At 32.5% G+C, this 22,623-nt stretch overlaps 1 protein-coding gene across 1 annotated transcript in view; it reads left to right on the forward strand.

Annotated features, from left to right (window-relative positions):
- The first annotated feature begins 9,864 nt into the window (after positions 1-9,864).
- LOC134707549 (uncharacterized) overlaps positions 9,865-22,623 on the forward strand; it is a 35,646-nt gene continuing 22,887 nt past the window's right edge. The window contains exon 1 of the mRNA XM_063567400.1: positions 9,865-10,036. The gene's annotated coding sequence lies outside the window, so the exon portion shown is untranslated. The remainder of the gene's footprint in view (positions 10,037-22,623) is intronic.

The raw sequence follows: 22,623 nt of genomic DNA on the forward strand, positions 1-22,623 counted from the left end.
GCAGCAGTCCATTCCATTATTCAAAATATCCATTTTAATATTCAAAATTGGCTATTTCTTAACTTTCACGCGTATTTCGACATTTAAGTCCTCTAATATGCGTTGCGGAACATGTTGACTATATACATTTTGTTCCTCTCGTTATAAGCTTTCGAATGAGGTATAAAGTTTATCTATAATTAGGGGCTAAAGGGTCGCAGCAGTCCATTCCATTATTCAAAATATCCATTTCATTATTCAAAATTGGCTATTTCTTAACTTTCACGCGTATTTCGACATTTAAGTCCTCTAATATGCGTTGCGGAACATGTTGACTATATACATTGTGTTCCTCTCGTAATAAGCTTTCGAATGAGGTAGAAGGTTTATCTATAATTAGGGGCTAAAAGGTCGCAGCAGTCCATTTCATTATTCAAAATATCCATTTCATTATTCAAAATTGGCTATTTCTTAACATTCACGCGTATTTCGACATTTAAGTCCTCTAATATGCGTTGTGGAACATGTTGACTATATACATTGTGTTCCTCTCGAAATTAGCTTTCAAACGAAGTATAAGGTTTATCTATAATTAGGGGTTATAGGGTCGCAGCAGTCCATTCCATTATTCAAAATATCCATTTCATTATTCAAAATTGGCTATTTCGTAATTTTCACGCGTATTTCGTCATTTTAGTCCTCTGATATGCGTTGCGGAACATGTTGACTATATACATTGTGTTCCTCTCGTAATTAGCTTTCGATTGAGATATAAAGTTTATCTATAATTAGGGGCTAAAGGGTCGCAGCAGTCCATTCCATTATTCAAAATATCCATTTCATTATTCAAAATTGGCTATTTCTTAACTTTCACGCGTATTTCGACATTTAAGTCCTCTAATATGCGTTGCGGAACATGTTGACTATATACATTGTGTTCCTCTCGTAATAAGCTTTCGAATGAGGTATAAGGTTTATCTATAATTAGGGGCTAAAAGGTCGCAGCAGTCCATTCCATTATTCAAAATATCCATTTCATTATTCAAAATTGGCTATTTCTTAACATTCACGCGTATTTCGACATTTGAGTCCTCTAATATGCGTTGTGGGACATGTTGACTATATACATTGTGTTCCTCTCGAAATTAGCTTTCAAACGAAGTATAAAGTTTATCTATAATTAGGGGCTATAGGGTCGCAGCAGTCCATTCCATTATTCAAAATATCCATTTCATTATTCAAAATTGGCTATTTCGTAATTTTCACGCGTATTTCGCCATTTTAGTCCTCTGATATGCGTTGCGGAACATGTTGACTATATCCATTGTGTTCCTCTCGTAATTAGCTTTCGATTGAGATATAAGGTTTATCTATAATTAGGGGCAAAAAGGTCGCAGCAGTCCATTCCATTATTCAAAATATCCATTTTAATATTCAAAATTGGCTATTTCTTAACTTTCACGCGTATTTCGACATTTAAGTCCTCTAGTATGCGTTGCGGAACATGTTAACTATATATATTTTGTTCCTCTCGTTAAAAGCTTTCGAATGAGGTATAAAGTTTATCTATAATTAGGGGCTAAAGGGTCGCAGCAGTCCATTCCATTATTCAAAATATCCATTTCATTATTCAAAATTGGCTATTTCTGAACTTTCACGCGTATTTCGACATTTAAGTCCTCTAATATGCGTTGCGGAACATGTTGACTATATACATTGTGTTCCTCTCGTAATAAGCTTACGAATGAGGTATAAGGTTTATCTATAATTAGGGGCTTAAAGGTCGCAGCAGTCCATTCTATTATTCAAAATATCCATTTCATTATTCAAAATTGGCTATTTCTTAACTTTCACGCGTATTTCGACATTTAAGTCCTCTAATATGCGTTGCGGAACATGTTGAATATACACATTTTGTTCCTCTCGTTATAAGCTTTCGAATGAGGTATAAGGTTTATCTATATTTTGGGGTTAAAGGGTCGCAGCAGTCCATTCCATTATTCAAAATATTACTTTTCATTATTCAAAATTGGCTATTTCTTAACTTTCACGCTTATTTCGACATTTAAGTCCTGTAATATGCGTTGCGGAACATGTTGACTATATACATTTTGTTCCTCTCGTTATAAGCTTTCGAATGAGGTATAAAGTTTATCTATAATTAGGGGCTAAAGGGTCGTATCAGTCCATTCCATTATTCAAAATATCCATTTCATTATTCAAAATTGGCTATTTCTTAACTTTCACGCGTATTTCGACATTTAAGTCCTCTAATATGCGTTGCGGAACATGTTGAATATACACATTTTGTTCCTCTCGTTATAAGCTTTCGAATGAGGTATAAGGTTTATCTATATTTTGGGGTTTAAGGGTCGCAGCAGTCCATTCCATTATTCAAAATATTACTTTTCATTATTCAAAATTGGCTATTTCTTAACTTTCACGCGTATTTCGACATTTAAGTCCTGTAATATGCGTTGCGGAACATGTTGACTATATACATTGTGTTCCTCTCGTAATTAGCTTTCGATTGAGATATAAGGTTTATCTATAATTAGGGGCAAAAAGGTCGCAGCAGTCCATTCCATTATTCAAAATATCCATTTCATTATTCAAAGTTGGCTATTTCTTAACTTTCACGCGTATTTCGACATTTAAGTCCTCTAATATGCGTTGCGGAACATGTTGACTATATACATGTTGTTACGTTCATTATAAGCTTTCGAATGAGGTATAAAGAAGTTTATCTATAATTAGGGGCTAAAGGGTCGCAGCAGTCCATTCCATTATTCAAAATATCCATTTCATTATTCAAAATTGGCTTTTCTTAACTTTCACGCGTATTTCGACATTTAAGTCCTCTAATATGCGTTGCGGAACATGTTGACTATATACATTTTGTTGCTCTCGTTATGAGCTTTCGAATGAGGTATAAAGTTTATCTATAATTAGGGGCTAAAGGGTCGCAGCAGTCCATTCCATTATTCAAAATATCCATTTCATTATTCAAAATTGGCTATTTCTTAACTTTCACGAGTATTTCGACATTTAAGTCCTCTAATATGCGTTGCGGAACATGTTGACTATATACATTGTGTTCCTCCCGAAATTAGCTTTCAAACGAGGTATAAGGTTTATCTGTAATTAGGGGCTATAGGGTCGCAGCAGTCCATTCCATTATTCAAAATATCCATTTCATTATTCAAAATTGGCTATTTCGTAATTTTCACGCGTATTTCGTCATTTTAGTCCTCTGATATGCGTTGCGGAACATGTTGACTATATACATTGTGTTCCTCTCGTAATTAGCTTTCGATTGAGATATAAGGTTTATCTATAATTAGGGGATAAAGGGTCGCAGCAGTTCATTTCATTATTAAAAATATTCATTTCATAATTCAAAATTGGCTAACATGTTTAACCCCGTTGAATTATTTATGTATGTGTCTGTCCCAATTCAGGAGTCTGTAATTTAGTGGTTGTCATTTGTCTATGTGTTACATATTTTTTTTTCGTTCATTTTTTTAAAATAAATAAGGCCGTTAGTTGTCTTGTTTAAATTATTTTTCATTGTGTTATTGGGGCCTTTTATAGCTGACTTTGCGGTATGGGCTTTGCTCATTGTTGTAGGCTGTACGGTGAGCTATAGTTGTTGATGTCTGTGTCATTTTGGTCTTTTGTGGATGTTTGTCTCATTGATAATAATACCACATCTTCTTTTTTTATATTTCCTCATTTTTATGCATATTGTTGCATTTAGGTCGTCCGTAAACCCTTTTATGGTCATTGCGAATCAAAATATAGCTATAGTGTCACGGTCAATTTTTTTTATATTTTTTTCACTATTCACCGGTTCAATTTGAATAATGAAACATAAACCATTTCATTATTCATTATTCTTTTTTCAATATTGAATAGTGAATAATGAACTATTTCATTATTCATTATTGAATAATGAATAATGAACTATGAATAATGGACGTACTTCAGCCCGGTTACATAAACTTATCAATTTAAATTTTGTATTTGCACTAGACGCGCGTGTCGTCTACAGAAGACTCATCAGTGACACTTCGTGTTAAAAAGGCCAAATAAGATACGAAGTTGAAAAGCATGGAGTGTGCTTATAAAAAAATAAAGAAGAAACCAATTATCGAAACAAATAGAAAAGGTTTACAACTTAACTAGACGAGTGTCACCTGTACAGCTACAAAATGATATATTTTCTCTACGTGTTTGCCATGTTTTTGTTGATCTCTCTTTGTGTATATTTTTTTGTTCTTTCGTTCTGTTTCTCTGTCCTTTTTTGTGTAGAAGATTGGGGTCTATATTAGACAGTAACTGTTGTGTATCTTAGAAATCTGGCATTCCAAGAGGCTATTTCATACATCTTGTAAAGTTCTTCATGATTTTGTCGATATCGCTTTGAGTTATAATTTTCTATTCTCCCGTTTGTTTCTCCGTCCCTTTTCTTTTGAAAAGAAGATCTAGCTCCATATGTGACAGAAATCTGGCATTCCAAGAGGCTTTTCCATACATCTTGTAAATTTATGTCGTAAAACAAGTTAAGTGTACATTGAGTTAAAGATCTCCTGGCACCGCCTGTTTACTTTAATTTTGGAATGATGTTCAGAAATAACCAGATATGTAATTTTAAATTCAAAATCGGTCAATGTACAAAGGGAAGCAACTTTAGATACAAATGGATAAAATTGGCAGGTTAATGGTGCAAAAAAAAGCAGATGCCGTATCAGCAGATGATTGACCTTGACCCGTTTCATACTTGAATACAGTTCTGATGATCTAAGCCATGAAATACTGGGTAAAACAAAGCTATCCAGTGATCCTTTATTTTTATTCGGTTCATTTCGGTTCTTTGATATTAATAATTAAATAACCACTACATGTGATCATTAATATAATATAAAAAAAGAAGATATGGTATGATTGCCAATGAGACAACTCTCTACAAGAGACCAAACGACACAAAAATGTTCAACTGTACGTCACCGTACGGCCTTCAACAATGACCAAAGCCCAATCCGTATAGTCAGCTATAAAAGGTCCCAAAATGACAATGCTTTAGCTGTATTTGGCAAAACTTTTAGGAATTTTGGTCCTCAATGCCCTTCAACTTCGTACTTTATTTGGCATTTTTAACTTTTTTGGATTCGAGCGTCACTGATGAGTCTTTTGTAGACGAAACGCGCATCTGGCGTATACTAAATTTAATCCTGATATCTATGATGAGTTTGTTAACAATTCAAACGAGAATACTAACGGCCTAATTTATGTACCAAAAAATGAACGAAAAACAAATATGTAACACATAATCAAACCACAACCACTGAAAGACAGGCTCCCAACTTTGGACAGGCACATACAGAATGTGGCGCGGTTAAGATGTTAAGGTTTATTTATGTATCATAATTTCCCGATGATGTATCATATCATCCTGCACTTATCACTTCAAGTATTTAAACTGACATTTATAATGTTTGTTTATAATGCATTGAATTTCAGTATGGTTGTTAATCTATCGATGTATCGTATACATTTTATTATTATATTGAGCCTGAACAAACAAAAATGTGACTAAAATTTGTCATGTCACCAATTATGCCGTGTTTACCAAAACTTTAAGAGGCTCCTGAATGACTCTTAAAATAGAAAAACACTCAATGCGTTTAAGGCAATATTTAAATCATAGAACTATTTATACAGTATTGGTTGGTTGATTTTCTTTATTTCCTCCATTTTAATGAAAATTTGTATTTTTAAACACAAGTATACTAATTACAAGAAATGAACAACATATAATTTCAAACTACAATTTCAGGAAGACTGAATATAACAAAAGGATATTCATGATCATAAGTTGGAGCCTGGACGCAAGTTGACAATGCCATCGCAAACAAATGAAAAACGACCACACAAACAACAGCATACAAAGCACAAAATAGAGCAACACGATCTCAACCATAAATAAGGGTAAGATCTGATAAAAAAAACCATTTATACCTCCAGATGTAAAATCAATTAAATTCCACATTAGTATAGTTAATAATGTATGGATACTTAAATGCATTTTGTTTACTTTGAATTAACGACCCACCAAAATCCTGTGCACTATAAGAACAGATGGTTTATTATATCCAAAGTTATATAATAAATGTTGACCTACTTGTGATGTTAATTTGATTCATAACTCATTGGTGTTCTTTTCATAAATAATTAATTTGTGTTTTTCTTGTGATGAAAAATATGGTGTTTGATCTTGTTACTTCAATTTGATATTAATGAAAAATACCCAACTATGCGTTGTAATATTGATATTGATTTCTGTTAAAATGAAGTACTTCTTGTGATTTCTACCTTTCGTTTAGGGAACGACGCAAAATGTTCGCGCAAAAAACAAAATCGGACTCAGACAACAAAATTTAACTCCTTCTCTATTTTAATGTTAAATGATTGCTGGACTTATTTGAAAAGAGGGACGAAAGATACTAGAGGGAGAGTTAAACTCATAGATTGAAAATAAACTGACAACGCCATGGCTAAAAATAAAAAGACAAACAGACAAACAATGTATGGTACAGAAGACACAACATAAAAAAACTAAAGACTAAGCAACACGAACCCCACCAAAAACTGGGAGTGATTAGGTGCTCCGGAAGGGTAAGCAAATCCTGCTCCACATGTGACACCCGTCGTGTTGCTTATATTATTACAAATCCGGTAAATAGTCTACTTTGGGTAGTCACATTAGATATAAGGGAAGGGTATTGTAGTTAGGACATTAGGAACATATTTGATATCATCTGTGAAACGATCTTTCCATAACGGTCAACCAACTCGGCGAGCGTCCGTAAAATTTACGAAGGGAAAATTTCAACTTCACCATTTGTAACTCTTGGTTTAATAGTTTCCTTGTGAGCAGCAATCCTCTATTAAAAATCATGATAGGAAATCCAAGCCTGGGAATATGGTAGCAATTGGGAGATACATACTCCGTATGCAGGCGCTGCTTGAATGTTGCTTCATAGAAATGGAAAGTTCACAATTGGGAAGCTGAACTCATCTCTTTTAGCGTAAAGTTTTGTTTTCAACCGACCCTCATTGTCAATTTCTAGATGTATGTCAAGATATGATGCCGACTTAATCTGTAGTATCCTTTATCTCTAGTTCGATGGGATTGATGTATTCAACATCACCAAATTTGTGTTATTTTATAGTGAGAGACATCATCTATATAGCGGAATGTAAAGTTATAAAGAATACTGCTAACTTCTTACTTTCTTTCTAAGAAGTTCCTGTATGCCTCAAAATAAATAATAAAGAAACAAGTCAGCAAGAAGAGGGACACAATTGGTTCCTTTTGGAATTCCGACAGTCTGTTGAAAAACACGTCCTCAAAACGGGGAACAATCGGCTCCTACTGGAATTCCGACAGTCTGTTGAAAAACACGTTCTCCATACGTAACAAATATGCTATATAGATTTTTTTGGTCACAACATTTATATTAATTATTATAAGAATTTAAAATTTTCAAATAGTCCAATTTAGGTCTAGAGCTGGCACGTTAGCAACTGTTAGTAGTCCTCTGTTAATTAATGTATCATTGTCATTTTGTTTAATTTCCTTTGTTTTCTTTTCTGACATCGGTCTAGGACTTCTTTTGAACCGAGTTTACTGTGCGTGTTGTTATTTTTCTACATTGGCTAGAGGTATAGTGGGAGGGTTGAGATCTCAAAAAAATGTTTAACCCCGCCGTAATTTTGCGCCGGTCCCAAGTCAGGAGCCTCTGGCCTTTGTTACTCTTGTATGATTTTTAATTTTAGTTTCTTGTGTATATTTCGGGGTTTAGTCTGACGTCCATAATCACACATACTAGTTCACATTTTGTTTAGGGGAATGCTGAAGCACAACTCCGGGTGAGGGAGTTTCTCGCTGCATTGAAGACCCATTGGTGGCATTCAGCGGTTCAGTGTCTGCTCTTTGGTCGGGTTGCTGTCTCTTTGACATATTCCCCATTTTTATTCTCAATGTTATCATAATTTAGAAAGCCAAACGCACGTTTTTTCTACAAAAGACTCATCAGTGAATCTCAAATCGAACAAGGTAAAAAGTTGAACAATACATTTTTACCTTTTTTTTTTTTATGTCAACGCCTTTTAAAGACGACTACTAGTATATAGTATGGGGTTTTCTCTTTCTCGAATCCCTTACAATACCTATAATTGCTTACAACCACTTGATATGACATGTTGACGATAGTGGTCTTATCGGCATGCAGTCATACCACATTTCCTAATTTCTATACGAAGTTGAATTATATCAGTTGAAAACTAATATCATATATAAATTTTAAATCAAATTTAAGAAAACATATAATAGCTAAATAACCAGGACACAATCGGCTAAGTTTATTATTGTATCAATACTCTATTTGACAAGTGTACCTATAAATACAGCCTCCTTGGCGGTTCGTATCAGCAATTTAAATGTTGAAACGTTTGATTTTACACTTGTCATGTGATATGAAATAATTTATGATCAATATCGTTAAAGATCACTTAAGCTGAAAATTCTTAAATTTTGATCATAGGTCTTAGATTAGCTTTTTCTATATTCGTATATCGTATTTATGGTTTGATTTTTTTTTGGGGGGAGGGGATGTTGGGGTGGGGTAGAGAGAGGGAGTCCCTTCAATTAATAAAGATCTATATACTTTGTCCACTAACCCACTAACAAGATTTTTTGATTAATATTGCTGTATCCTAAAGTGTACTCGTATCCAACTGTTACAGTATATGGTCGTCCTGAACATGCATGAAATAGTTGCCACTGGACGTTAAGCAACAAAAACCAATCTATTGTATATATTTTTCATATTGTACTGATTATATAATTGCTGTCATCTTGAAATTTTGTGTATTGTACTTATTTGGAGTGGATTATTTTAAGTTGTTATAACTTCAAACCAATCCTATTGTATATTTAGACAATAAAATATGTTCAAACTAAACCCATGTTATTTTTATGTTTATTGCATGCACCCGAAGCGCTTTTCTAGATTTATCTTTAACATAAACGATTAAACCCGAATATTTGAAAGCCAATGATGCTGAAGAATCGAAACAGTTGAAGACCTTTATCACCAAAAAGGACATATAATAGCCATAAAATTCTTGGTCACTTTGCCTTAAGGAGATGAAATCTAAATTTATCAAAAAATGTAAACTTTTAAACGGGCAATTTAAGATGGATCAAAAAAGATTTACTGTAAAACATGTCAGTCGTACAGTGTTTTTTTCCCATTTTAAAACGATGTGTGCGTCTGAATATGCCAATTCAGTGGTAATATACTTCAAGTTATGAAATAATATTAAAGTCTTATGAAACGGTGAACTATATTGTTTATCCAATTCTTGAACCAATGCATGTATATCATAAACTTATTCTCCTGCGAACGATGTTATCACTTTTACAAGAAAGATTATTTTTCGCCTCTCTTTTACACTAAGGTCACATATGTCGGCAAATTATTGTCTGGGAAGCAAAAATTTCGAAACTTAGGTAAATTTCTTCTAAATTTGGACAAATTAAAGAAATTTTGTTAGAAAAAAGTAAAGATACATAAGTTTTATAATGAAAACTTGTAAAAATCATATGCATCCTTTTTTCTATTTGAAGTTTCATATGACCGTAAATTTTCATTCGAAAATCAAATTATGCTGTAAATCAACAAAACCCGAATTGTAAAGTTGCTGTTGAAATACGTCTATAAATATTAATGACCTGCCTAGTATAATACTTAAGCACATGTATTTATATATCCTATTGTGTGAAGATCACCATTAGAAGACGCAGACAAATGGCATCCTGCTACGACCACGTCGTCATTAAAAATGTTCCTACAGGGGGACACGGTGGTATGAGCACGACCGATGATAACTGAATCCTATTACTTAACCTTTTATATGGGATCATAAACGCTTGAGTTGAGCTGGACACGAAGTACATAAACACTGTCTAGATTTCAGATCAATAAGTGTAAGTATATATTTACTTATTTATCATTTTTTTCGTTCTTGCTTTATTTTTTATTATCATCATGATTTTAAAAATACGCCTACAGTGATTATTGAAATTAGATTGGTGATGCTATTCAAATTATGTGATGAAAAGGTTATTTTTTAATAAATTGGTAAACATTCAGCTAGACAAACAGCATAATATGAGATATTATTGATTAAAAAACCTTATTAACTACATTATACATCATTGTATGCATTATATACCATATATTTAGATAATTTCTACTTATATTGACTGTATTCTTACAAATAATCTCGTCATTTGTCTGTATTCCTAATGCTGAAGACCTAGAAATCAATATGCGGAGATGATCTGTGTTCTATTTCATTGTGTATTGCATTTGTTTATAGAATTGGTATGATTCATGATGTTTAATATAGGGTTTATAAAGCCCATAAGAATTCATCAAAAAATCTTAGAAAAATAGATTAGAAGGACCAACCCTCATTAATATTATGATAATGATAATATGTTAGTTATAATTTTTGGTGAGTGCTGATTATTCGACCCTTATAGTAGATGGAAAACATTGACACTTATAAAAGATGAGTTAGTATGTTGATTTTTTATTTATCTTTTTTGCGTTCTACATTTTTACGCCGATCTGGCTGCATTTCATCTGCGCCGATTTTTTCTCTTTCAATTGCACGTTTTCATATAGATAACAGGTGAATGCTATTTCATATTTATCATTATAAACATCTGTGGTGAAATTAATATTTGAAGCAAGATATTGTGGATTCATTTATTTTCGTGGGTACCAATTTTCGTGGGTAGAGGAAAACTTGTAGATTCTTGAATATTAAATTTCGTGGTTTTCACGAGGTTAAAATACAAACCTATAGAAAATTTGTCATTAATCGACATTTATTATTAAGTGGCGCCTGAAATGGGGCCTGAAATCCATTTCAACATTCTTAATAAACTGTTAACTGATACAGTTTTGTCATCAGATAATTTTACGCTATTATTTACCTTTCACAAGGAAGACAATTATACTTTTCCGAGTGAGTTAAGGTTGTGAGATTTAAATATCTTAATGGGTCTGGCTATAAAGTTCATTAAAAACAATGGTCCTCCCTCCAGGACAAGTATTTTATTATCCGCGTAGACGAAATCCCCAACCATTTTAAAAGTCTGTGAATGTAAAGTGAAAATAGTAGTAGATTATCAGTTTTATGAATCTGAATCGTTTTCTACATTTGAAAATGCCTGTACCAAGACAGTTCTTGGCCATTCGTCTTTTATGTGTTTTGTTATTTGATTTTGCCATGTGATTATGGACTTTCCGAGTTGATTTTCCTCTGAGTTCAGTTATTTTTGCGATTTTACTTTTTTCTAAATTTATCTTCACTAGGAACCTGGGGTATGAATAAACACCGATCCACATTAATGAAAAGCTATGAGACAAAGGGACCTCAAAGTAATATCCAAATTTGTCTTAGGATAATTTTACCCGAAGGAGTTGGAACCTTATTTTTTATGATTTTGAATTTATCAATTATATTAAGTGCTTGTTACAGGAAGTAAGTTTTGAAAATACTCCGAATTTGAAACACAGCGTATTCTTCCACGGCACTAATAAAAAAAACTAATTTCTAACAAGCATGCATAGATCGGTTTTAAGTTCATTTTGAATTTCAATCTGTCAAAGGTGATAGATTCCATTCTACTGGATACCCAAAATACATAACATTTTGAACAAACAACGTTATATTGCTAGATCTTCCGTATTTTTGTTTTACCTTAACTTGCATCATCGAAATTAGGAGGTATTTTTTTATGTTTCCATGGTGTTTTTTTTCGAAAAACGATAGGTATTCATATGGGACCAACTGTGCTCCCTGCATGCTTTCCGACTTGTTCCTTTATTCTCTTTGTTTTCTTAGAAACGCAGATCCTGCTATGCATGCTTCACCCGTCATGCGAATTGGGAAAAGAAAACAATCGGTAAAATTACATATCAGACGATTATACTTATAAATCTAAAGAACAGTTTAGTTTAATTTGTGAAATAAAAGGTATGGTCTTAACATATTCTTTTTCGCTTGCATAAAGTTACATCAAGACCAAAAATCTCGTTTTTGTAATTTTCAATGTCAAATATATTTAGTAAATGACATGTTTCAAAATTTTATATATGTATAAGGATACATAATCTTGTATTTCTAAAGGCTTACATATTTAAGATTTATGTTATTCAAAGTACGCAAATAGGACAAACTTTACAGGTTTTTTATAATTATAAGATCGAAATCGGAGTTTTTATCGTAATTTCGTTATAAAAGAAAAATTGAATGATATATAATATCGTTATACTAACTTGACATTGAAGGTCTCAATCAACATGTTATTGATTTTACCAGAAAGAAAATAGATATATAATAAGCGATAATTTGTAAAATTAGAGTAGAACATTAGTATAATCAGAGACATATAATGTATTATATGTCTCTGGTGTAATTACATAAATAAACTTATAAATATCCTATGACCATATTAAGACACTTCTCGTGTAGTCATTACTTTCTGACCAACTTAAAGAGATGTCATAATTTAAAGTGTGCACACGAACATTGAAAAAAATATTTGGTATGTATAAGTTCACAGCCACACCTCACTTGGGTTTTGTTAGATGTCTTTCTATTTGTATCTATCAATTTTCAACTGGTTTTTATAGTTTGTTCATGTATTGTAATGATACACCACTGTCCCAGGTTAGGAGAGGAATGAGCGCTCACAAACATATTTATCCTCGCCACATTCTGTATGAGCCTGTCCTGAGTCAGGAGCCCGTAGTTCAGTTGTTGCCGTTGGTTCATGTTTGTCATCATACCCGTAGTCAGGGGGGTTCGGACGACCCCCACCCCCTTGAAAACAAATAAGCACTGTTAAAGTCAATGTTCTGTTCGAATTGTGACTGTTAAAGTCGAGTTTGTGAGTCCAACACCCCCACCCCCCCCCCCCCCCCCCCCCCACCCTGAAATTCCTGGCCACGGGCCTGGTTATATTTGTTTTTCGTAAACTGTTTTGTCAGAATTTGACCCTTAGTTTGCTCAATTGAATTGTTTCGTCGTTTCACATGATGTCGGGGCATGTTATAGCCGACCATACGGTATAAGATATCTCTTTCTTGGAGGGCTTCCGGTAGCCTATAATTGCTTACATTCACTTCATTTAAACTTAGATGGATAATTTTCTCATTAGCAATCATGCCACATCTCTTTATTTTATATAGACTTTATCAATACACATACATAGTTAATATATTCATAGACAGGACTGTGTTTAAACAATACAACAACATAAAAACCCTACATCTGCAAAATGCACACAAGTGTATAGTAACTTACAAATAGTTTTAGACACGTTCAATAATATCGGTATAATATGTAAATATACATATTGTCATACTATTATTAAAGATAGATTCATGCTATACTGCCATCTTGGATTGTACAATCACAGTACCAAATCGGTCTAGTTATTTGCACAAATCTGCAAATTTGGAGACAGATTTGCAATTTACAGGTTAGATTTATTTATATGAAGACAACTTGGTAATTTATTGTATTATCCATAATATTTTTATAATTTTTTTTCGAATGAGCCATTTTAGGGGAGATAACTCTTTTGGTAAACAAATATACGTGACAATAGGGATTTTTTTAAATTTAACTTGTAGCAAGAAAACAAGTTTGGTGACAACCTTTTTAAAAAAAAAATTAAACATATAATATAACCTATCTTCTCACAATTTGTTTCAAAATTCTATCTCATAGAAAAAATATTTCCTCGCACAAATGTGTTTTTTTCAGGAACAGTCTAACCAAATTTTGCCAATTTTCGACGACCATAGCTTGAAAATTTGGCAAATTATAAGAAAATTCTGTCTCAAAAAGTCTGTAATTATGATCTACCAGCATTGGTAAGTTCAAAAACAGTTCATCGCAAATATCATCATTAAATGCACAATTAGGTGGTCAAATATTGGATAAAAAATGTTGTGTCCATTCAGTTGGGTTTTTTTTCCGTGGTTTTGCACTTGGTTTCTTTTAGTAAATGCGTTCCTCTTTCAATTATTACAAAAGTACAATAAGTGTTTTTTTTGCTGGACGTTGTACAATTTAACAGTATCGTTTGATGTTCCCCTTTTTGTAGTTAATAAATTTGATAATTTGATTTTGCAATAGTTCGAGAAACCTGAATTAACATTCGCTTGCTTTTTAAAAACCTTCCGAAATTGTTAATATATTGTTCATAAGACTGTTTGCCAACTTGTTATTTCTACTCAGTAATTGGCTTTTAATCATTTCGATAGACTGATTTCCGATCGCAATATTCAGTATGTTAAACATATACCGCGAGAGAGTATGGCTACTAGCAAATACATTGAACGCAGTACCGGGAATCAGGATAGCATTTAGACAACACAATTACTTTACTTTCTGTATCATGGCCAAATTTCTAGAGACCGTAACATTTTCATAGGATAAAAAAAAAAAAAAAATACACAGAACCTATAGTGAGAGGCGTAAGATATGAAAGCCGGATATTCAAACTCAAAGGTCGAACATAAACTGACAGCGCCGTGACTAAAAGAGAAAAAGACAATTAACAGACAAACAAAAGTACGCAAAACAACATAGAACCTGATAGACTAAGCAACACGATACCTCATTGAAAATTTGAGGCGATCTCAGGTTCTCCCAAAGGATCAGTAGATCATGGCCTACCTCACATGTTACACCCATCATGTTGCTCATGTTAGTATAATATTTGCAAAACATCCTACAAAAGAAACACTTTGACACACAGTTTTAATATGAACTTTGAATGTAACATTTAAAATGAAATCTGTTTTACTAGTATAGTAAAAGGTGACGATTAAACACGTCTTCTGTCAGAATAAATAAAACATGATTTATATCAATGGCATAAAACTGTTTAATCCCGATCAGAGGTCTTGAGTGCATTCTTATAATTTTATGTAACAAAACCTTTTAGTAAATGTCAAATTTGTAGCCTGCATTACATAGTGGTAAATTATGTAGATTTCCGAAAGGCTTATGTCATGATTGATGTCATTAGATTGAATGTAGTGAAAATTCAGGGCCAATTGCATGTGTTTTTCCTATGTAGTTGTATCGTAAGTCGTAATTTTTTCAAATCCTACTAGAATTTGAATATGAAAAAAGTCTATATAATATTTTTAATTTATAAATATCATATTATTTTTAACTATCTTTCATTTTTTCATAAAATCAAAATGTCAGTCAACGTTACTATGGTTATGTTCCGGACCATATGAGTCTTTGGACCATACGCGTATGGTCATGATCATATGGATATATATTCATATGGTCCGACCGTACGCGTATGGTCGGGGTAATTAACACTCTGTTACAGTTTAGTTTGAATACTTCTAAATTCTTCATATGGTATGACCGTTTCTTAAAAACCCGCTATCATATAGGTCATTTTATTATCAATATAATAAAGAGATAAACTGAATAAAATAAGAAGTTCCTCATAGTTAATTTTACTACCTAGTCAAAATTAAAAAAAAAAAAAAGATTATACCGATGTCCATCGCCGATTACGAGTGAATAGCAATATGTCGACTTGAAAAGATGACTTCCAAAAGTTTCTCAATTAACTGTTACACAAAAAGTGACTTGCAAGGAACAAATTTTATTTAAATTGTTTTGTGAATATGGTGTACTGTAGCCATATTACGATATTTGAAATCTAAAGCTTCATAAACATTGTAGACACATCGGAATAACCCAAAACCTCGACATCATTGGACGCAGCTACAAAGAATGCTATCTTTTCACTTGCAAACAAAAAGTGTTACTGAAAAGGATCGTACACAACCATGTCAGCATAAGCCTACATACAAATGTAATAATTGATGAAAATTAACTTTGGCATCAATATTTAATTTAACGAAGCCTTTAAATTAATACATTGTCATGTAACCATCAATGTTTGTTTTTTTTGGAAAAAAGTTTATTGTATTATTGAAACGTTTGTAATGCATATTTGAAAAAAATACTTATATGGTCAAAATACTCATATGGTCCGGCCTGTTAATAACCATACGAGTATACTCGTATGGTCGTCATGACCAATCGCGTATGGTCCGGAACAGTTACATGCTAATGTTGGCGGCATTTTGACACACAATCCTTATTGTTACATGTTTTTTGTAAAGTTATGCATCGAAAAACATGATTTTTTTTTCAATCTAATTTTAGTTTCATATAGAATGTCCTTATAGAGGACTCCCATGAAGATAAAATTTAGCTAATAGGGACACATTTCCACGATTTTTACAAAATCTGTCGAAATTGTGATTTTGGACTTTCTTAAGGTGTTTATTAATTGGTTATTTTGTCTATAAAATCTAAAGATTTATAGATTTCTTTTGAAGTCCCTAATGTAAAATAAATTCAAGGTTGATTGGACATATCTTTTATTATGCTATCTAAAGCAACTAGATGTGAAAATGCTGTTAAAGATGTCTTTCTTGGTTATTAGTGTCGTATAGTTACTGTTAAATTGATGTTAAAAGTTAAATACAAAAGCACAAAGATAAATAGATTTATATCTAGCTTCATATGTATTATTATATATACATAAACCACTTTATCTCCTTTAATTACGATACATCTCATTAACACAAGAAAAGGATTTCTCTTTATTTAACGATTTCTCATTTTTATGAAAAATAAAATTTGCTAAAAAGTTTCATTTATATACATGGAGAATTATAATCGATATAATTGAGTCGGTCAACTGAAAAGTTACAAACAATTAACATAATTAAAATATCCATAGCAACAATTTCAAGTGGTAAGGATGGTTTTTAAATATAGAAAACCACTAAAAACCTGTAATTTTGAAAGTGCTTTTAATTCAATTCAATTCAGTTCTTTATTAATACTTTAAGCATATTATGCTTAATATCAGTGCAATAAATACAAATACATTTCTATAACACAACATGACATAATACATCAGAGAAGCAAATAAACATCAAGTATTTATGGAACGCCGGAACTGTCTTATAGTGTAAATATTTAATGTGTTCTGTCGCTTTGCCGTTACGTCCTGTCATTTCATTTTTATGTTATGTGCAGATGCCTTTATATCCTGACACGGCATCTCTGTGTTATGTCAAATTAGTAATTCGTTTGGTCAAACAATTGTATGATATGTCATTGCTAAACTTTGTTGTGTAAAATATGCATTACATTATGCTTTAACTACTATATATTCTGTGAATACTTCGGAACTTTATGATCAACCACCTTTACATTCTCTCATATTTTATCTATGTTGTGTCTATTCTTCTTTTACGTAAGTCAGTTAATAATTGCGTCCTGTCTCAAGTGTTATTGTTATGTCAAATGGTCTAAACGTTTTGTTTTTATTCACCTTTGTTCTATGTAAATCTCATGATATTATAGTCTTTTGGCGTTATGTTGCGTTTATAGATATGTATATCCAGTGAAAAACATAATACATAATGGTATAATTCATATGCGTTTTGCCGTACAGTTGATACTCTCTGTGAGCATTCATTACGTCATGTGGAAATGCCTCTTACAGTATGTGCAAACAACTAATATGTTTTGGGCAAACCTCGTTTTCCTTATGTGCAAACATCGTTCACCCTATGTGCAAACACCTATTACGTTATGTGCAAATACCTATTAAGTTATGTGCAAATACCTATTAAGTTATGTATAAAAACTACATCATTATGTGCAAACACTATTACTTTATGTGCAAATACCGCTCACATTATGTGCAAACACCATGGAAGTTATGTGCAAATGCCCATTACATTATGTCCAAACATCCATTACGTTATGTGCAAACACCTATTACGTTATGTCCAAACACCAATTACGTTATGTGCAAACACCTATTACGTTCTGGTAAACGTTTTTTTTGACACAGATTTAAAAACAAAACGCATCAGTGACATGCATTTTGAAAATGAAGAAAATTAAAATATTTACCTTTCTTAATACAAACTGTGGATTTTTATAATTATATTGATTGATGTAAAACTGCTATATACATACAATGTATCTAGTTTTATGGGAAATTATTTTGCTCCACTTTAAAAGTGTGCATTATGCATCCATGCTGTTGTTTTTTCTATGGTCGGGTTGTTTTCTCTTTGTCACATTCCCCATTTCGATACTTAATTTTATTTGAAAATTTGTTCACTTTACTTGTGGAAAATTTTAACAAATATACAGACACGACTCTAAGTTTCCAAGAGATGCAACTGAAAGGAACACAACGATATAAAATAGAAGATGTGGTACGAATGACAATGTGACAACTCTACAAAAGAGACCAGGATGATTTGTTATTACCCTCCCAGTATGGTTTTCATATGAACTAGATTAATGCTACAAATGTAATGACGTCTCCCACGATTCACGTAGCAGCAAAGGAATCCTACAAAATGTTTAAGATTTTATTTTCGTTCATTTCCTTTATAACAGTTGTGAATATTATTCTGATTAACCTTCCTAAGACTTATTATTTCCTCCGTCCCTGACAAGGCGTGTTGAAAAGGTGGATGTACTGTAAAGGGATGGTCAGGTGACCCGGCCCTGTTTTCTGACAATTTTTTTTTTTAAACTCACAGGGATGTTGGAAAAATTTGATCCGATTTTTTGATCAGGCAGGTAGACGGGTTTAACAAAAAGCTGCATTTTCTCTAAAAAAAACCCTATTTTTTTCATATTAAAAACTGCCTTATCCTATAATCCACAAAAATGACGCATACATATATTATTCTGGATTAAAGGGTTATCAGCCTTTTTCACCTTCACCGGCCATACTCGAAATTAAATCCCGCAACTTGAAACTCCAGATAATGACTTTCATTTATCCGTATTTGGTCTAGTAACTTTTTGAATCGTATCATCAAGAACGATACAAAAAAACACATTATCTAGTAAATTGTTATTGTTTTCTTCTATTCTTTGTTTTATAAGTGATGTGTATATAGTTTCTTTTGTTGTCTATAAGAATGAATAAATAATTTCGTTGCTAACATGTTCATCATAGCATAATTTTCCCTTTGAATTTCAGAAAATACTGAATATCTATAAAAAAAAGATGTGGTATGCATGCCAATGAGAAAATTCTCCATGAACGACCAAACTGACAAAGAAATAAATAACAATAGATCCCCTTATGGCCTTTAACAAAAACCCATATAGCAGTATCAGCTAATCTAAAAAACAAATTAACCCATTTAGTTTTTTCCCCAGTTTAAAAAAAATTGTTACAGTTAAGTAATTCGCTATAAGATATGAATCAAAGTACTAAAATACTGAACATCGGATGACCGCAAGTTCTTGTGGACGGTCACAAGCACTTGTCTCAGAAAACAAAATCACATCTCGTTACCTGAAAGTGACGTTAAAGTACAGACATTTTTTTTTTCTGTGCGTGGATGGTAAATTCACCCTCATCGTAGAAGTGATACAAATTAGTAAACTCTGTTTTTTTGTTATACAATATTTTGATACTTATAAATTACAGTTACATGTATATATAATTTTCATCCATTTGTATATCATTCTATTCCACTATATTAATTATAGTGCTGTGCAAGTGCATGGTGGACACTCTTCTGTAATATTTCGATTTTTCTAATAGATTGCATTTGAGTGGGGATTCATATTTTTCAGCAAAACATTCACTGTCCCACGCAGAGAATGAACAAAGACAGATAACTCTGCATGGGATATCGCAAACGTTTTTGAGATATTCCTCCGCATGCGGTAACACACTTTTCTGTACGTGTGTCAAAATATTAAAGATGTTTTTACTTTTTTTATGTTTCTAACGAATTAAACGAAATTTTCATATTATTAATTTATGTTAAAAAAAAACCTATTTTTTTCTCTTTTTGATTTGTCAATCAATAACCAGAACCAGAATGTTTGAAAATGATGGAGCTGAGTTAGTTGGTTCTATAAACAGTTTGATTAAGAGGGGGCCCGGGACTAAGTTTTGCCAAAACTCCCTGCTAATTAAAAAAAATACAAGATAAGAGGTGGCGAGAAAATATCTTCGTCCTCAGTCAATATAATCTAAATAGACGCATATATAATGTGTTGACCTTGTCAAAAGTCTTTAATTCATAAATGTAATTTGGCGCCTTTCAAACCCATATGTTATAATTATGTATGCAAGATATGGCGACCTATGAAATGACCCGCTTGGTGCAGATGGAAAAGAACATTACATATATAAGGCCGTTAGTGCTCTCGTTTGATTTGTTTTACATATTCTTTTCGGGGCCTTTTATTGTTGACTATGTTGGATGGACTTTGCTCAATGTTTAAGGCCGTACGGTGACCTAAAATTGTAAATTCCTGTGTCATTTTTGTCTCTTGTGGAAAGTAGTCTCATTGGCAGTCATACCACGTCTTCTTTTTTTATATCAACTTATTTTCCGTTCACATTTTCCGTAAAGAAATGAGATTGCATTTTGTTTTTTACATGTAGCTTTTTTTGCTTTGAATAACAGGGCATAGCTTTTAGTTTCCGTCGATATACACGCCATCTTGAAATAATTACTTTTCACATATAAACTATGTTTGGTTGCTTCATGATGTGGCTGAAATTCAGCAACAACTATTGGCTTAAATGTAATAAATATTTACAGACTGTTCTCTTCTGAGGACATCAAATGCCGGAAAATTAACTGTGTGTATTACATTTCAGATCAAATGTTATTAATTCATGGTCGTTTTATTATGCATAAAATACTCACTGAAATTTAAAAAATACAATATCAATCATTAATACGTTTTTACTTGCATTGCTAATCTGCAATATGTAGACGTTACGAGTGATGCTCGTGCCTATAAGCGTAACATACGTTATCGCTAAAATCTAACGTTTTTCATGTTTTAGACGCTACAAAAATACTTCTAGAATAAATAAAGTTAATGTATCTGTCTAGTTAAGGGGTGGTTGGGATCCCGCTAACATGTTTAACCCCGCCACACTATGTATGTATGTGCCTGTCCCTTGTACATGTAGACAGGAGTCCGTAATTCAGTGGTTGTCGGTTGTTTATGTGTTACATATTTGTATTTCGTTCCTTTTAAATAAAATACGGCTCTTAGTTTTCCCGTTTTAAGGTGGTATGGGTGTCTTTCGCCATCTTGGATTGTAAAAAACAGAATATCTAAGGTCCATATTTTCTATCAAATTAGCACAATTTGATGCAAGAATGCAGATATTTCATGTGTTTTTACATTTAAAAGATCCAATTTATAAGAATATAACTTATAAATATAAATCTATGTACAAGTGTAGATTTTTTTTGGTTGTTTTTAAATATTTCGAAATTGTCATTTTAAGGGGAGGTAACTCTAAAACAGTGCATTTTCTGTTGGATTGTTCATGGAATTTTCCTACTTTGTATTTAAGCCGGAAAAAACGCACGGTGACCCTATGTTTTATTTTGATATTATCAAAGCATTGTTTGAAAGCTATATTTTCCTAATTTATTTTACAATTCTATCATTTCGTTTAGTTTCTATTCACAAAATGGTGTTTTTTCCTGTATAATCCATACAAAATGTGTCATTTTGTCACGACCCGTAGCTTGAAAAAATGCACGGTGACCTATCATTTTTATAATATTTTTTAACATGTATCAATAGATACTACATTTTGGCAAAGTATGAACAAATTCTATCATTTTTATTTTAGACTCCCATACCACCTTAATTGTTTTACATTGTAATTGCGGGGCCTTTTATAGCTGACTATGCAGCATGGACTTTACTCATTGTTGAAGTCCGTACGGTGACCTATAATTATTAATGTCTGTGTTATTTTGGTCTCTTGTGGAGAGTTAATTGTCTCATTGGTAATCATACCACCTCTTCTGCGGGACCCCAAATTACGGCTTCAGTTTTTCTCGACAATTGTCGGTATGGGGGCTTTATACTTCAAATGGAATTATTTATGCAGTCTTTGTAAGTACCAAACAAATAGTTTTCACAAGAATAACATGACAGATACGTAACTGTCAAATAAGCATCATTCAAAGAAGAAAAAAGACTTGATAAAGATTTTAAATATTAGGAACGATTTAAAAGATATTGTGTCACGATCTATACTCCCGATTCGGCGCTTACAATACAGTAACTTAGTGTCGTTCAAATGTTTTCCGCAATATTTTAAAAAAATCTACCGCAGATTGTATTATTTCGTTCCCGCAATAAAAGATAATGTCTACTTGAAAAAGCCCCCGGCTGCGTCCTAATGTTCCTTTCACGAAGTTTCGAAGAATAATTTCGGATAAAAATTTCATATTCGTGTTGGAAACTAATGTCGGTTTAGTAACATTCAAAAACAATTTCGTGACTTATACTGAACCGATAATATAAAGTGATAATGCATGAAATATCAGGCAAACTTTCTACTCCGTCTGATGTCCAGCGAATTTGTCTTAAAGTTCTCTAAAGTAATTC

This window comes from Mytilus trossulus, chromosome 2 (genome assembly GCF_036588685.1).
Source record: "Mytilus trossulus isolate FHL-02 chromosome 2, PNRI_Mtr1.1.1.hap1, whole genome shotgun sequence".
Lineage (NCBI taxonomy): Eukaryota > Metazoa > Mollusca > Bivalvia > Mytilida > Mytilidae > Mytilus > Mytilus trossulus.